A 14,347-nucleotide genomic window follows, 5' to 3' on the forward strand; every position below is an offset into this window, starting at 1 on the left:
AAGGCTTGTAGGGTTGAAGAGGAGAAACGGCAGCAAAACATCTTGTTCCTCTTGCCCATGTGTACTCTTAAAAGAAACAAAAGCAATTATCCCTTTGCTCTTTGAGGGGAAATTACGAGTAAACGTGTCTGGAATTGCAGCTTTACAGTTTTCAATTCACACTTAAGGATCAAAGGCGGCCAAGGTCAGCACAAGGTTATGGATAAGCCTGCAGCAATCTCCCTTTGGAGAGAGGATGCATGGCGGAACCCAAGAGAGAAGAGCTCATCTCTGGGAGGCTCGCTGGAACAATCCTCCCTCCCACCCCAGGCTCCTTCAAGAAAGCAAAAGGAGGCTGCTCTTTGCAGAAAAGCCCTCGTCTTCTGCAGACCTCGAGCCCCTGTCCCACTCCCCTCTCGGTGTGGAGCGAGAGATGCTCCAAAAGTAGCATAGGAAGCATAGGACGCCGACTAACACAGACTAAGTCAGACCCGTGGGGGCTACTCTTTCCTTTTCGAAATTAAAAATCTGTGTAAGAAGCTTGTGCAGTGAGACATAACCCTGTGTTTCTTCAAGCTCGCACAGCCACCCACCCCAAACTGCTTTTCTCATCTACGCCGTGAAAAGAAACGCTGTCTCTATATTTTCCTATCCAGGGGTTAAAAAGTCTAGCTTTCTCTTGCAACTAGCTGCACAAAGGTTGCATTGTGCAAAGAACACGAACAGATGGCAGAGAAAAGCCATTTTGGCATATAAGCAGTGAAGAATAATAATATTAAAAAACCATGTAAGCCCACTTAATTTGTAGTTTTAAGCCTAAAGCAGCAGGAGCAAAAACTAAAGATGCAAGGGTCTGTTTTTCTATGGTTTACTGTCCCTTCAGAGAACTGCCTGACCTTTGTAGTGACTATGTAACCTAGGAACCTGTGGCAGGGGGCGGAAATGTCCTGTCTTTTGTACCATACAATCATGGTAAAGGGTAAAGGGACCCCTGACCATTAGGTCCAGTCGTGACCGACTCTGGGGTTGCGGCGCTCATCTCGCTTTATTGGCCGAGGGAGCTGGCGTACAGCTTCCGGGTCATGTGGCCAGCATGACTAAGCCACTTCTGACGAACCAGAGCAGCGCATGGAAACGCCGTTTACCTTCCTGCCGGAGCAGTACCTATTGATCTACTTGCACTCTGACGTGCTTTCGAACTGCTAGGTTGGCAGGAGCAGGGACCGAGCAACGGAAGCTCACCCCGTCGCGGGGATTCGAACCTCCAACCTTCTGATCAGCAAGTCCTAGGCTCTGTGGTTTAACCCACAGCGCCACCCACATCCCCACAATAATAGGTCAAACGTCCTATAGGGAGAAAAATAATGAGCAGACGTAAATAGATGATAACTTGACAAAAACAGCCAGAATGCCACAATAATTCCTTCTTGACATCAACAAGCAAATGTAATTCTATACTTTCATTAGTGGCATATTACTAGCAGCCATAAGTTTAGTTTTCTGTCAGAAAGTATGTCAGGGTGAAATTGGTTTCATGGCTTATTTTGTATGTAGCATGAAACACTCCTTATCCAGAGTATAAGATGGCTAATTAATACATCTAATACTTTTAACTCTAGTAGGTGGAGCTAATCTCTTCTTGCTTGGAAAACTAATTAAGAAAAAATTATTATTATAGCCTGTCTCTATTTGCATAACACTGGTTATTCTTGAAGCACATATTCTTATATCACTGTGTACACAGAGCTAAACATGCAATCATAAGTCAAGAACTTTCCATTGCTATGCAGAAACTATTCCTCGCCGCCCTTTGCATGGTTGCCAGATTCAGTTCATGATTAACTGTGTTAGATGTATGTAATACAGGATTTGGAAGGTGCATTTTTTCATCTATTTCGTGTTGGGGAGCATCACTTTATACAGGTTTGAAGTGCAGTCAAACGGCCACCTGGATACACATGTGCCTCACTAAATCTGCACCTAGGTTTGTATGTATGCTAGACTTACTAATACCTACCAAAATAGAAACATGATGATCTCACAGTGAAGTACTTAACTATGTATGTATGTATGTATGTATGTATGTATGTATGTAGAGAAAGAGATGTATGCTAGCACATTAGCAAAGGTCTCTAAGTGAAATACAATAAATAACAAAACAATTTTAATACCTGCTAGACATAGCACCCAAAGCAACAAACAAATTAATCACACACTGCCAGAGTAGACACTGGCATCTTTTTAATGCTCTTTTCACTACTGGCAATTTTAGAGAAAGCCTTTTCAGATGTTTCCACATTGTATTTGTAATAAAACATACTTTAAGCTTACCATGTGAACCTCCCTCCAATCTATTAAAAGTTCACGCCAACCTCTTATCACCTCTCTCAAAACACCCATGTGAGCACTGTACTGGCACCACTGCCCTTCGTTGCCTTCACACTGTTCTGGTAAGCGGCAGTGATGCCACTGTCAGAAGGGTGCGTCCACATCCATGCTGCACTGCACTGGCTGCTCCTGGTGTGAGTGAAAGAGACTAGCAAGAATCCACAGAGATACTGACACTCCTGCAAGAGGCTAGCCTGATAACATTTCTGAGTTTTATCACATCATATGCAACACATACAACTTTGAAATTTCAACAGCATTTTGCTACTTACGGTATTTGCTTTAAAACATTCCTATCCTGTCTTTCCCCAGAGTCTATACAGTGTAACAGAAATTAAAACCATACTACGCACACTCATGAAGAAAAACAAGGCTATAATCCTAAACCCAATCCAACAGGATTTAGACTTGCTTGGTATTGCACTGCTAAGCTCCTTTCGGCCCAAATGAAAATTCCACCAGTCTTTGTATTCTGACCAACTGTGAGGTGTATTTAACACTTAAACAGACTAATTTAAAGAGCATGATCATGATTTCGCTCATGCATTTGTAGAAACTCAAAATGCCTGATGTTAAGAGTGTTGGACTAGGACCTGGGAGACCAGGATTCAAATCTCTGCTCAGTCATGAAACTCACTGAGTGACTTTCCCTATAGCAGCGGGTATGAATATAAATCTGGATAACTATATAAAATTAAATAACTATAAATCTAGACATAAGTTATTTTAATAACATTTATGTAACTGAAATCAACCAAAATAAACACCCATAACTGCATTCATATTCTTTTAATGGAATCTATCACAAGTCACAAATATTTTATCCAACTGCATATTGTATATGCATCTAATATGTACATAATTTATGACTGCAGTATTCTGTTAACTATAATAGGAGGCTAAATGTAGCCAACAGCTATTTATGGCAACTCACCAGGAGCTTGATAAATCACCTAGTTTTCCTGCCTGGTTGTGATTAGGAAAAAAACAGGATGTGACCAACCACATCAAGTGACCATTATACCATATCATGGAATAGTGTCTACCATAGACACTAACCAATTTCTCATAAACAATTGTGGATCAGATTATACCTCATTAGATGTATGTAATCCAAAACTGACAGACACATATACACATTCGGGGTTGGGAATAGAGGGGAGTCAATGGGAAACAAAATTTAGAAGAACAGACATATCTCAAAAAGACAAGAAAATATTGTTGATAACACACACATCCTGGTGTCAGCAAACTAATGTACCATTGCTAACAATCTGTAATCTGAAGCAAGTGGAACTAAATTTCTATATCATGTTGTCTACTCTCAAGTTTGGTAAATCACAAACTATGCACATTTGCTCAGGTCCAAACAACCTCTGAACTAGTAAATCATATGTAAGTAACTTTGTATCCCAACCCATCTTCTTCAATATACCGCTGAAACAAAATTTTTGAATTAATAGCATAAATCATGTTAACACTGCTAAAAGTAAACAGGCAGCGCATGAATGTTACATGGGCAAGAATAGTATCTAGCACTTAACTAATTGTACGTGGGGTTTTGTTTTAGTTCTGTTTAAAAAAAAGAATTCTGTGTTAAGGCCTTAATATTAAGGCCTAATGAGCCTCTGCTCCTATGTCATGGAACATCATCCAACAGAGATCCAGCAGGTACCCTTGACTTTCAGGCTTCTCTTGAACAGCTTTTTATGCCGACAGTCCTTTATGGCTCTTTAATTTTTAAATTTTTGATTAGCCAATCGCTTTAAAGATTATTGTATTTCATGTTTTAATGTTGTGCATTGCCCTGATGTTTTACGATATGGTGGTACAGAAATACATATATATAAACAGAGAGAGAGAGTATTCTAACACTGATAAAAACAGTATTTATTGATCAGTTACAATATATACCGGTAGGTTCTGCCCATTTTGCTTCTTTAGGTTAATTAGGAAATGTTGAAGAGAAATTGCTCCCCAACTGACCATTATCATGCTATATTACGGACACCTACCTTGACTAGGCAAAATGGTAATTATCTGTTTTTTGCCTGCTGCCCATATCACCTTTGCTTGGATAATTAAAAGATACCTTTAGAGCTGTCTAATCCAACACCCATGAACACCCATTTACAACTTGTTCTAGGCATGAACTGTTTTAGACAAAAATATAAGGGGAGAGAAAGTTTCATAAGATTTCTTTTGCCACTTAGGGTTGATATTGGAAAGTGCTTTCTAGGTGGATGCAGCAAAACCACCTATAATGCATAAATTCTGTACTCTCAGCTTGCTGCAACCTGCCCAGGCCCCACAGTTTGGGATAGGCCCACAAACCCCAGCTTTTTAACGAGCATGGGGGTCTTTAGTAGGAAGGAGGTTTTTTATATGTTGCTAATTTGTGCAATAGAATATGTAATTATCTACAGCTGTGAGTAATAACAGGTTTTGAAGTAAGTTTGGGTTTTTAAGTAAGATTTTGAGAAAGCTTTTTGTGATACAGTAAGATAAAAGAAGCTAATTTAGATTTTAAAAAGAGAGAAGAAAAAGCAGAGTCTTCTCTCAAAGGAAGCTCTTAACCCTTAACATTACAGACCTCATATTTACTTTCAGACTTATTAACTGAAGGAGAGAAGCGGGCTGTGATTTCTGCTTTCAAAGCAGGCACAGGCACAAACTTCAAACCGTGAACTACATGAGATGAACTCTCCACATTCTGTTGTCAGAGGAAGGGAATATCTACTCTTGATTTACATACCACCCAGTTATCTTACCTGAGACGATTCATCCAACAGGGCAGGTGCTTCTCTGATTCGATACGTAATAAACATCGAACTGAATTCAGAGGGACCCTCCTGTTTTCACTACTCTTGCTAACAAGTCTGTACATTAAAAAACAGCCTTGCCAATAAAACTAGATGAGTGTGAATAAAATGGACCTAAATCCAGATTTGAGGGTGGTGGATAGCCAGGTTCAAATCTGCCTGAGTTCAAAAAGCCAAGTTTATGATGTAAAATTACCATTGTGTTAGTCATTACTCCTGGCTGCCCACGTGGCAGCTATATCTAGGAGGGTCTTTACCGCCTTGAGCTGGTTCACCAGCTATACCACATCTTAATTTAACTAGAGCCAAACAATTTTTGTGCATTTTCAAACTTGTCATCTGCTCCCCAGAGTAAGTTTTCTAAACCTCTCACAAGTGAAAATACACTCTGGCACTGAACATGAAGTTCAATAGACTTTGAAAGCTGTGTTAATTAATAAGCTGCTTATACAATCAAGTCCAATTGATTGCTGCCATCTTTGTCACAGGAAATACACAGGACATTATCACACGGAGAAGAAAACAAAAAGAAAGTCACTCATCACCCTAATTTTTAACAACTATTAATCTCTGTCCTTCACTTCTACCTGTACCGTGTCTATTTCCAGGAGATAAACATCAGTAGTGACAAGTATCAATTAAGCAGCTCAGGTGTAGTTTCAACTGGGTTTTTTGGGCAGGGGGAAGATGCATTATATACCAAATGGCTAGCGACGTGTTGATCTAAATTGCTTACAGCTATTCTCCATGCTAGGGACGCGGGTGGCGCTGTGGGTAAAAGCCTCAGCGCCTAGGACTTGCTGATCGAAAGGTCGGCGGTTTGAATCCCCGCGGCGGGGTGCGCTCCCATCGCTCGGTCCCAGCGCCTGCCAACCTAGCAGTTCGAAAGCACCCCCGGGTGCAAGTAGATAAATAGGGACCGCTTACTAGCGGGAAGGTAAACGGCGTTTCCGTGTGCGGCTCTGGCTCACCAGAGCAGCGATGTCACGCTGGCCACGTGACCCAGAAGTGTCTGCGGACAGCGCTGGCTCCCGGCTTATAGAGTGAGATGAGTGCACAACCCTAGAGTCTGGCAAGACTGGCCCGTACGGGCAGGGGTACCTTTACCTTTATTCTCCATGCTAGCTGCATGTGGTGCATATTCCAGTTATCTTCTGCAGGGTTATTTGAGTATGTCTCTGAATAAGATTCTGCTCCTTATTCTTGGAACTACCTCCTAGTTTGCATTAATGAAGAGCATTAAATATGAAAGATACTGAAGCAGTTTCTCTACAGAGGGATGAAGAAACACTAAGTAAACAATACAAAGTTTTGAGTGCTCACTTGAAGGTGTGGTTGCTTCTCAACACTGCCCAACCTTTTGCACGGTTTGCAGATGACCTACATTCTACAGAGAGTTTTCACACATGAGCTGTTATCAAAGCTCTGAAAAAATGTATTATAGCTATATAACCACAACCATTTTTCTGGATTAAATACAGTGATAAACAGCAAGCTTGTGCATGCTTTAAAATTAAAAAAGGGGAAAAACATTATGACTGTGTTTCCAAATCCCAGAATAGGACTATGTTCCCCCCAAAAGAGAGTTTATCATTCTTGAGGGATCACAGAAGTGGTGTTATTGATAAAGGGGTGGATATTTCAGGACAGGCATCTAACTGCAAAACTATAGAAGATGTCTGGGTCATGTTTTAGCAGAGAGAGATATTTTTTACCAATTGCAACTTCAGACAGGAGTGGGGAGAACAGTGCATATTTCCCCTTTTTATACAGCTGCTAAATGGTACAAGAAACTTGTCCCTTGCACCAGGATGTCCTTTGACAACAGTGTAGCTGTTGCCTCTACACAAACATAGCAAGATTAGCCTCCTCTGAAGAATACATGCATACCAATTCATTACATGAGAACCAGCTACTGCATTCGAGGCAGTATATGAGTCTAATATATCTAGGGTTCTTCACATAAAAACAGGAATTTCAAAAATTAATTGCTAAGACTCTTTTGCTTGTTTTCATTGCTGTTGGAAAGCATTAAGTATTTCACAGATGTAAATGACTGGTTCTCAACTAATCCATGTTTCATTTTAGGTCAATGAATGAAATGCATTTTCTGTGGGAAATGTATCAAGATAATCCACCAAGCAGCTTGGTATCTGAAAGACCTGTAGTGCTGAACTGCTTAACTTTATCTCACTAGCTAATTAAGAGAGCTCATGAGTCATTATATCAATCAATACCTTGTCTAGGTGCGGCTATTTCTTTTGTAACATCCTCCAACACAATCAGATACGTACTTGTAACTAGGACACATGGGTAATTTGTGTATTCTGCATTAGGGAAGAGCTGCTGCAGCAATTCACAGTCTTGTTTGATAGGATGAAGGTGCATAACTACTTGGCAATGACAGGAGAGGGAGGAAGTCTTTATAAGTGATTTTTCATTAAAAGATCTATTCAGATGTAGCTCATCTTTGCAAATGAATGAACCGTATGCAGAATGATAAGCAAGCAAAGTGTATGAATTTGAGGTGAGTTACTCAGGATAATATCTCACTGGGTACTGCAGTCCAGTCCATGACTGGCTGCTGCTTTGAACCCAAGCTTGCTGAAGCTGTGAGGGGAGAAACATAAGACCCTCTTGGGTGCACTCCCTTCACTTAAGCTTTCCAGGTGAAAATATGTGTCAATAAATCATATTTCTAAGACACTCCAGACTCTGCTGTGCCTTGATTTTCCAATGGAAACCAACCAGGCACCTAAAACTGCCTCAAATCTGGCTTCTACTTGGCAGAGAATGAGGTGGCAGGCAACACTACGCTTTCAAACTAGAAGCTTTACCAAAATAAAGTATATTTTCTTTTCTTTTCTTTCTCCCAACTTCTAAGATGCCTAGGAGTATTTAAGAGAACTAGGGACAGTTACAGCTTATCAACTCTCCCCATAGCTAGGAAATTACTAGTCAGCCAAAATCTCAAAATCTCCAAAAGGCATTTCTGCTTGCTGGATGGAAGTATCACCCTTCTCCTCTCTCTGTTCGGAAGGTTCTCCTGACCTTCTCAAGCAGATTTGGGAAGGTCGAGGGGGTGGAGAGAAAAAAGAAGGACAAGTTCTATTTCTGGTTGCACTAGTTGCTGCTAGAGCCGTGATTTTCAAACTTTTTTCTCTCAGCCACACTTTCAGAATAAAAATTTCCTCACACCACACTGAATTTTTTATTGGCAAGAATTACATTGGAAAACAAAAAGAAACAACTCCTAGCAGTGTTAATATAGAATACAACTACTTTATAATATGATTGTGGGGCATCCAGGAAGTATAAAACAATGCAGCTACTACATAATAACATGATTCATTCCCAAAATATAATTACAAACATGAGCATATGTGGCAAGATAAGGCAAGGAATCTTATAGGACCTACCAGCAAATCTGCTCTTAAGATACAGCAGATATCCCAATGTTGGTGGACAATGATAACATCTACCTGAGAAAGCTGCCATCCCACACAATTATTGGTAAGTCATACAGTCATGTGAATGGTTATGCAATCTCATATCAACATATATCATTCTCATTTCATTTTAAGAGTTTCAGTTGGGTGTCACAGAGAATACTTAAATGCTTCATCAGATTAGACCTCAGGACAATATGTCCGTTGCTGAAAGTACATACATACAAGACGTACAAGCTACATAAAAAGATATGTTTATATTTATTAGCTCTCAACGTTGCATTGCATTGTTTTGTTACTTTAAAATGATTTATACCCTGCTTTTCTTACAAAATGTACGACAAGTGAAGGAGAACGTTAAGTGACCTTGACGCCAGTTATTGTGGAGAAAAGTGGTAAGAGCTTATTTATTACTTATTAAATTCATAGCTTTCCTCCCAAAGTTATGCAAATTTTACATCATCTGCTCTGAGCTTCACTATTTATTTATGCAAGTCAGCCCAGGCTCTGCACAGAAGAGCTGACAAACCCTATTTGCTCAAATGACTGTTCTGATCACAAGGGAGGTATGAGTCCTACATTGGTCAGGGCACTGGGCTCTGCCTACTCCAACCACTGCCTCCTAAATTGGGCTGGGGATTGCCTTAGTGGAAAGATCAGACCCTCAAACTGGGGCCAATGAGAGTTGGAATCCAACAAGATCCAGAAGGCACCATAAAAGCTGCCTGCTGGATCAGGCCAATGGCCCATCTAGTCCAGCATCCTGTTTTCACAGTGGCCAAACAGGTGCCTGTGGGAAGCCCACAAGCAGGACCTGAGAATGTACAAGAGCTCACTCCCTTTCTGTGATCTCCAGCAACTGGTATTTAGAAGCATGCTCCTTCTGGCTGTGGAAGGTCCAAGGTCCATGAACGCAAAACATAATCATCACTAGTAGCCATTGATTAAGACTTACCCTCCATAAATTTGTCTAAACTTCTTTTAAAGCCATCTAAGATGCCTGCTTCTTGGGAGAAAAGCAATGACAAAACTAGAATGCATCTTAAAAAGCAGAGACATCACCTTGCCAACAAAGGTCCATATAGTAAAAGCCATGGTTTTCCCAGTAGTGATGTATGGAAGTGAGAGCTGGACCATCAAGAAGGCTGGTCGCCGAAGAATTGATGCTTTTGAATTATGGTGCTGGAGGAGACTCTTGAGAGTCCCATGGACTGCAAGAAGATCAAACCTATCCATTCTTAAGGAAATTAGTCCTGAGTGCTCACTGGAAGGACAGATCGTGAAGCTGAGGCTCCGATACTTTGGCCACCTCATGAGAAGAGAAGACTCCTTGGAAAAGACCCTGATGTTAGGAAAGGGAAGGGGACGACAGAAGACGAGATGGTTGGACGGTGTTCTCGAAGCTACCAGCATGAGTTTGACCACACTGCGGGAGGCAGTGGAAGGCAGGAGTGCCTGGCATGCTCCGGTCCATGGGGTCACGAAGAGTCGGACATGACTAAACAACTAAACAACAACAACAAGTTGGTGGTTATCATTGCCTCCTATGGGAGAGTTCCATAGTTTAACCACATTGAATATACCCGATTTACAAGAGTATTAAGTAACAGACTCACTTTGGTAGCATAGAATTTAAGAACTTGTTCCTTTCACATATGTGTTTACGTTTCTTCCAAGTTAAGATTCAGAATTTCAAGATAATTTAAATTCTTGAAGACATTTCAGCAGCAATGTAAAGAATATAGGGTCAGAGATCAGGGGCATACATGAATCCCTGAGACACAAACGTTAACCTCTGGAATAGTTTTGCTAACGTGTCCGTATCCCTATCTACCCATAAAAAAAATATCAAACTGTAATTAATTCATTAGTGTAAGAAGACAAATTAAATTGTGTCCCATCCTATTTGGAACAGCGGCACACTCCTTTTCTACTGCACTCACAATGCCTGAAAAACTTGTTAGGGTGAAGCTGTCTCAACTTCCCCAAGTACTACAATGTTATTACTGGAACTGTTAAATCTACAGACACAGTGGCGCTTGGCTTTAGTCATACTCACCCCCATAGAAATAAATATATGTCATCAGTGTATATGGTGCCTTACATAACTAAAGGGGGCTTCCATCCAGAGAAGCCTGAAATTTAAATTTTGACAGAAGAAGAGGAGAAAGGAAGAAATATGGATAAGGTTTCGGTCTTGCCTTGAGCATCTCCAGGCTCCTTAAGTTATTCAGCAACGGGGCATGCATGTGGCAGCCATTACAGGTGGCTAGCCTACATACATGTATACATGTTGTGTGACAGAGTGAGAGAAATTGGACCAGGTAAGTTTGGTTATAAACTTCCCCCACCCCCGGTTTTGGCTAACTGGGTGGAAAAGGAAAGGTGCAAGTAAACAACAAAGAAAAACCTCCTTGTTTATCTATGCCCCTTTTCTAGCAACATGTGATATGAGCATATGTTCCTCTTATCAGTCACAACAACATCTCCAGCAGATGCATGGCAGCTGAATCATGAAACCTCCTTATTCTAGAAACATTGGCATCTATTTGATCTGGGCTCAGAAGCCTTTGCCAACGCAGGGAAAGGTTATGTAAGCTCAGCAGACAACAAACTGGCCGTTGCATTCCAAGTTATTTACACAAATGGATTTCGAAACCACCCAAAGTAAGATTCCATGATGTTTGTCAAGGCTGAGCAGGAATCAGCTGAATGCTCCAGAGAGTTGCTTATTAGGCCTTTGCTTTTCTAAACGGTTCTAACTGCTTTCATTAAATTTCTAAACTCTTTTTTTAAGGATTCACTATTATAACAAAGCTTTATTTTAAGGCTCCAGCAGCATAAGTAATCTTTAGTATGGCTTACTGGGTTTATAAACTGATTTGGTGAAGGAGTAGCAGGCTAAGCCTATGGAGCATAAGAAGAAATTGGTGGGTTCTGTCAGGGAGGGGGAGAAAAACTCCTCATCTCTTTTATTAACATCATGTAGACTTTTTTTTTTTACACTCCCCTCTACCATGTACCCTCTTATTCAGCTTTCTTTTAAAACTTTGTGTAAAATTCCAAACACAAATGCTATAACCTTTCCTCCTGGGAAAGATGAAGAGTAGCAATTTGAAGAGATGAGAGCCATCACCAAATATCTAAAGGGCTGTCACACGGAGGATGGAGCAAACTTGATTTCTTCTGCTCTGGAGGCTAGGATTCAAGTTACAAGATGGGAGATTCTGTCAGTAAGAGCTGTTCGACGCTGGAACAGACTCCAAAGAGAGGTGCTGGCCTCTCCTTCCTTCGAGGTTTTTAACCAGAGGTTGGATGGCCATCTGTCATGGATGCTCTAGCTGAGATTCCTGCATTGTAGGGGGCTGGACTAGATGCTTTGGGGTCCCTTCCAACTGCACTGGAGCAGCAGATTCACCATGCTAGCCAGAGCAGTAAGGCTTATTGTGATTTTTCATTACCCCAGCTCCAAGCTGGCATAGCAGAAGGGCCTGATCTGTGTGGGATTGGATCCAGCAAATCTTCTGGCACCCTATCCCCAGGCTACCCACAACACCCAGTTCTGAGCTTCTCTGATTGCTACTTCTGCTAGAAGAACCCCCCGCTGTGGCAGGCCCACCCAACTAGTGGTACTCCTCTGCCAATGCAGGCCAGAGGAGAGTCTACTGCAAGCAATCCCATGCCCTCCCCACTCCATCAACAGCCACTGCACTCTAAACTCCACTGTTCTCAACAGAGATTACTTCTAGGCATGCATATGCAATCCTACGCATGCTTACTCAATAGTAAGAGAGTTTGATGCTGTATCTGGAATATTCTGTTATTACATATTCTAAAAGATACCCGCCAGATCAGTTGTTTAGCGTGTGGTGCCGATAATGCCAAGGTCACGTGTTTGATTCCCGTAAGGGACAGCTGCATATTTCTGCACTTTGGCCTGGATGGTCCCTTCCAACTCTACAGTTCTATGATTCTGTGAACTATTTTCTGCAGCCAGTTTTCAACTGTAGAATAAAACGGGGTTCTCATCGTAAGAATGACCAGAAGCGCCATCTGCTGAACAAGAAAAGAACTACCATTCAGCTTCATAATTCTGCAAATGCAGAACTGAAAGGCATTTCCTAAAAGCACACGTGGCAGAAAAATTTAAATATAAATCAATATAGGTGGCACCGAGTAGTAATAGTAATAATAATTTATTATTTGTACCCCGCCTATCTGGCTGGGTTTCCCCAGCCACTCTGGGCGGCTTCTAACAAAGATTAAAAATACATTAAAATGTCACACATTAAAAACTTCCCTGAACAGGACTGCTTTCAGATGTCTTCTAAATGTCAGGGAGTTGTTTATGTCTTTGACATCTGATGGGAGGGTGTTCCACAGGGCGGGCGCCACTACCGAGAAGGCCCTCTGCCTGGTTCCCTATAACTTAGGGCAGAATGATGGGGGTGGAGACGCTCCTTCAGGTATACTGGGCCAAGGCCATTTAGGGCTTTAAAGGTTAACACCAACACCAAGAACATCAATATGAACAAGCTGCTATTTAAAATTAATTTTGCACTGAATTAATAACTTGTCCTCTTTTTTGTCTAGGAGTATCCCCAAACACAGGTAGTGCTGTGGCGTAAACCACTGAGCCTTGGGCTTGCCAATCGGAAGGTTGGCGGTTTGAATCCCCGCAATGGGGTGAGCTCCCGTTGTTCGGTCCCAGCTCCTGCCAACCTAGTAGTTCAAAAGCACGTCAAAGTGCAAGTAGATAAATAGGTACCATCCCAGCAGGAAGGTAAATAGTGTTTCCATGTGCTGCTCTGGTTTTGCCAGAAGCGGCTTAGTCATGCTGGCCACATGACCCGGAAAAACTGTCTGTGGACAAATGTTGGCTCCCTCAGCCAGTAAAGCAAGATGAGCGCCGCAACCCCAGAGTAATTCGCAATTGGACTTAACTGTCAGGGGTCCTTTACCTTTTTATCCCAAAACTATGAAACCATTCCTTCAGAAGCAGTGTAACTCCAGCATGTTAGTGGGAAATCTTCTGCACATGGGAATCACCCATCCACAGGCCTCCCTTGCTCCCTCTTTATTTCTCACACACACTCTCTCTCCCCCTCTTCCCCCCCTCACACAGCCTTCTTTCCATAAGCCATCCATGTCCAATATTTACAGTCCCCATCTATACATGCCTACCGTAATTGGAAGTAAGCCCCATAAGTTCAATGACTCTTACTTTCAGATGTGGGTTTAGGACTGCAGCGTTATTAAGACTGTGAGTCTTGCATAAACAGTGCAAATGTTGGTTCTGTCGAAAGTGCCGTACACTGCTCTGAGTTCAGTGGATAGGGCAGGGTATAAATAGAATAAATGCTTAAATGGGGGGAGAATCCACAATGAGTAATGTTCGCATAGTGGAGCCATTAGAAACATGTGAGAACTACACTTCCTGTTTTGTTCTTGCTCATGCATCTAAAGTAGGCTCTTGCCTGCCAAAGGTGTGCAAAACTTGTTAGTGGTTAAGGTGCCATTGTACTCTGATGATTTTCCTGTTTCTGTCCCCCCCCCTTTCTTTTAGTCAGAGCAGCTTTAAAGACAGGTCAAACTTAAGTAAACATTTCTCTAAACAAGTTTTAGTATGATGAAAAACCAACTAAAACAAAGCAAAGACTTTTTAAAAAAAAAATTGACAGCTTTCAACAAATAGCCTGTTTTCTCAAC

At 41.5% G+C, this 14,347-nt stretch overlaps 1 protein-coding gene and 1 long non-coding RNA gene across 2 annotated transcripts in view; one reads left to right on the forward strand and one right to left on the reverse strand.

Moving 5' to 3' along the window:
• The window catches only part of LOC309358525 (catalase-like), a 46,021-nt gene that overhangs the window by 24,949 nt on the left and 6,725 nt on the right, over positions 1-14,347 (reverse strand). The gene's annotated exons all lie outside the window — the stretch shown is intronic.
• Positions 3,997-6,295, forward strand: LOC309359043. Its single transcript, XR_014163705.1, has 3 exons — positions 3,997-4,038; positions 4,978-5,164; positions 5,678-6,295. It is a non-coding gene; the product is annotated as an uncharacterized lncRNA (long non-coding RNA).

Source organism: Podarcis melisellensis (assembly GCF_964234715.1).
Source record: "Podarcis melisellensis genome assembly, chromosome: 1".
In the NCBI taxonomy this organism is placed as follows: domain Eukaryota; kingdom Metazoa; phylum Chordata; class Lepidosauria; order Squamata; family Lacertidae; genus Podarcis; species Podarcis melisellensis.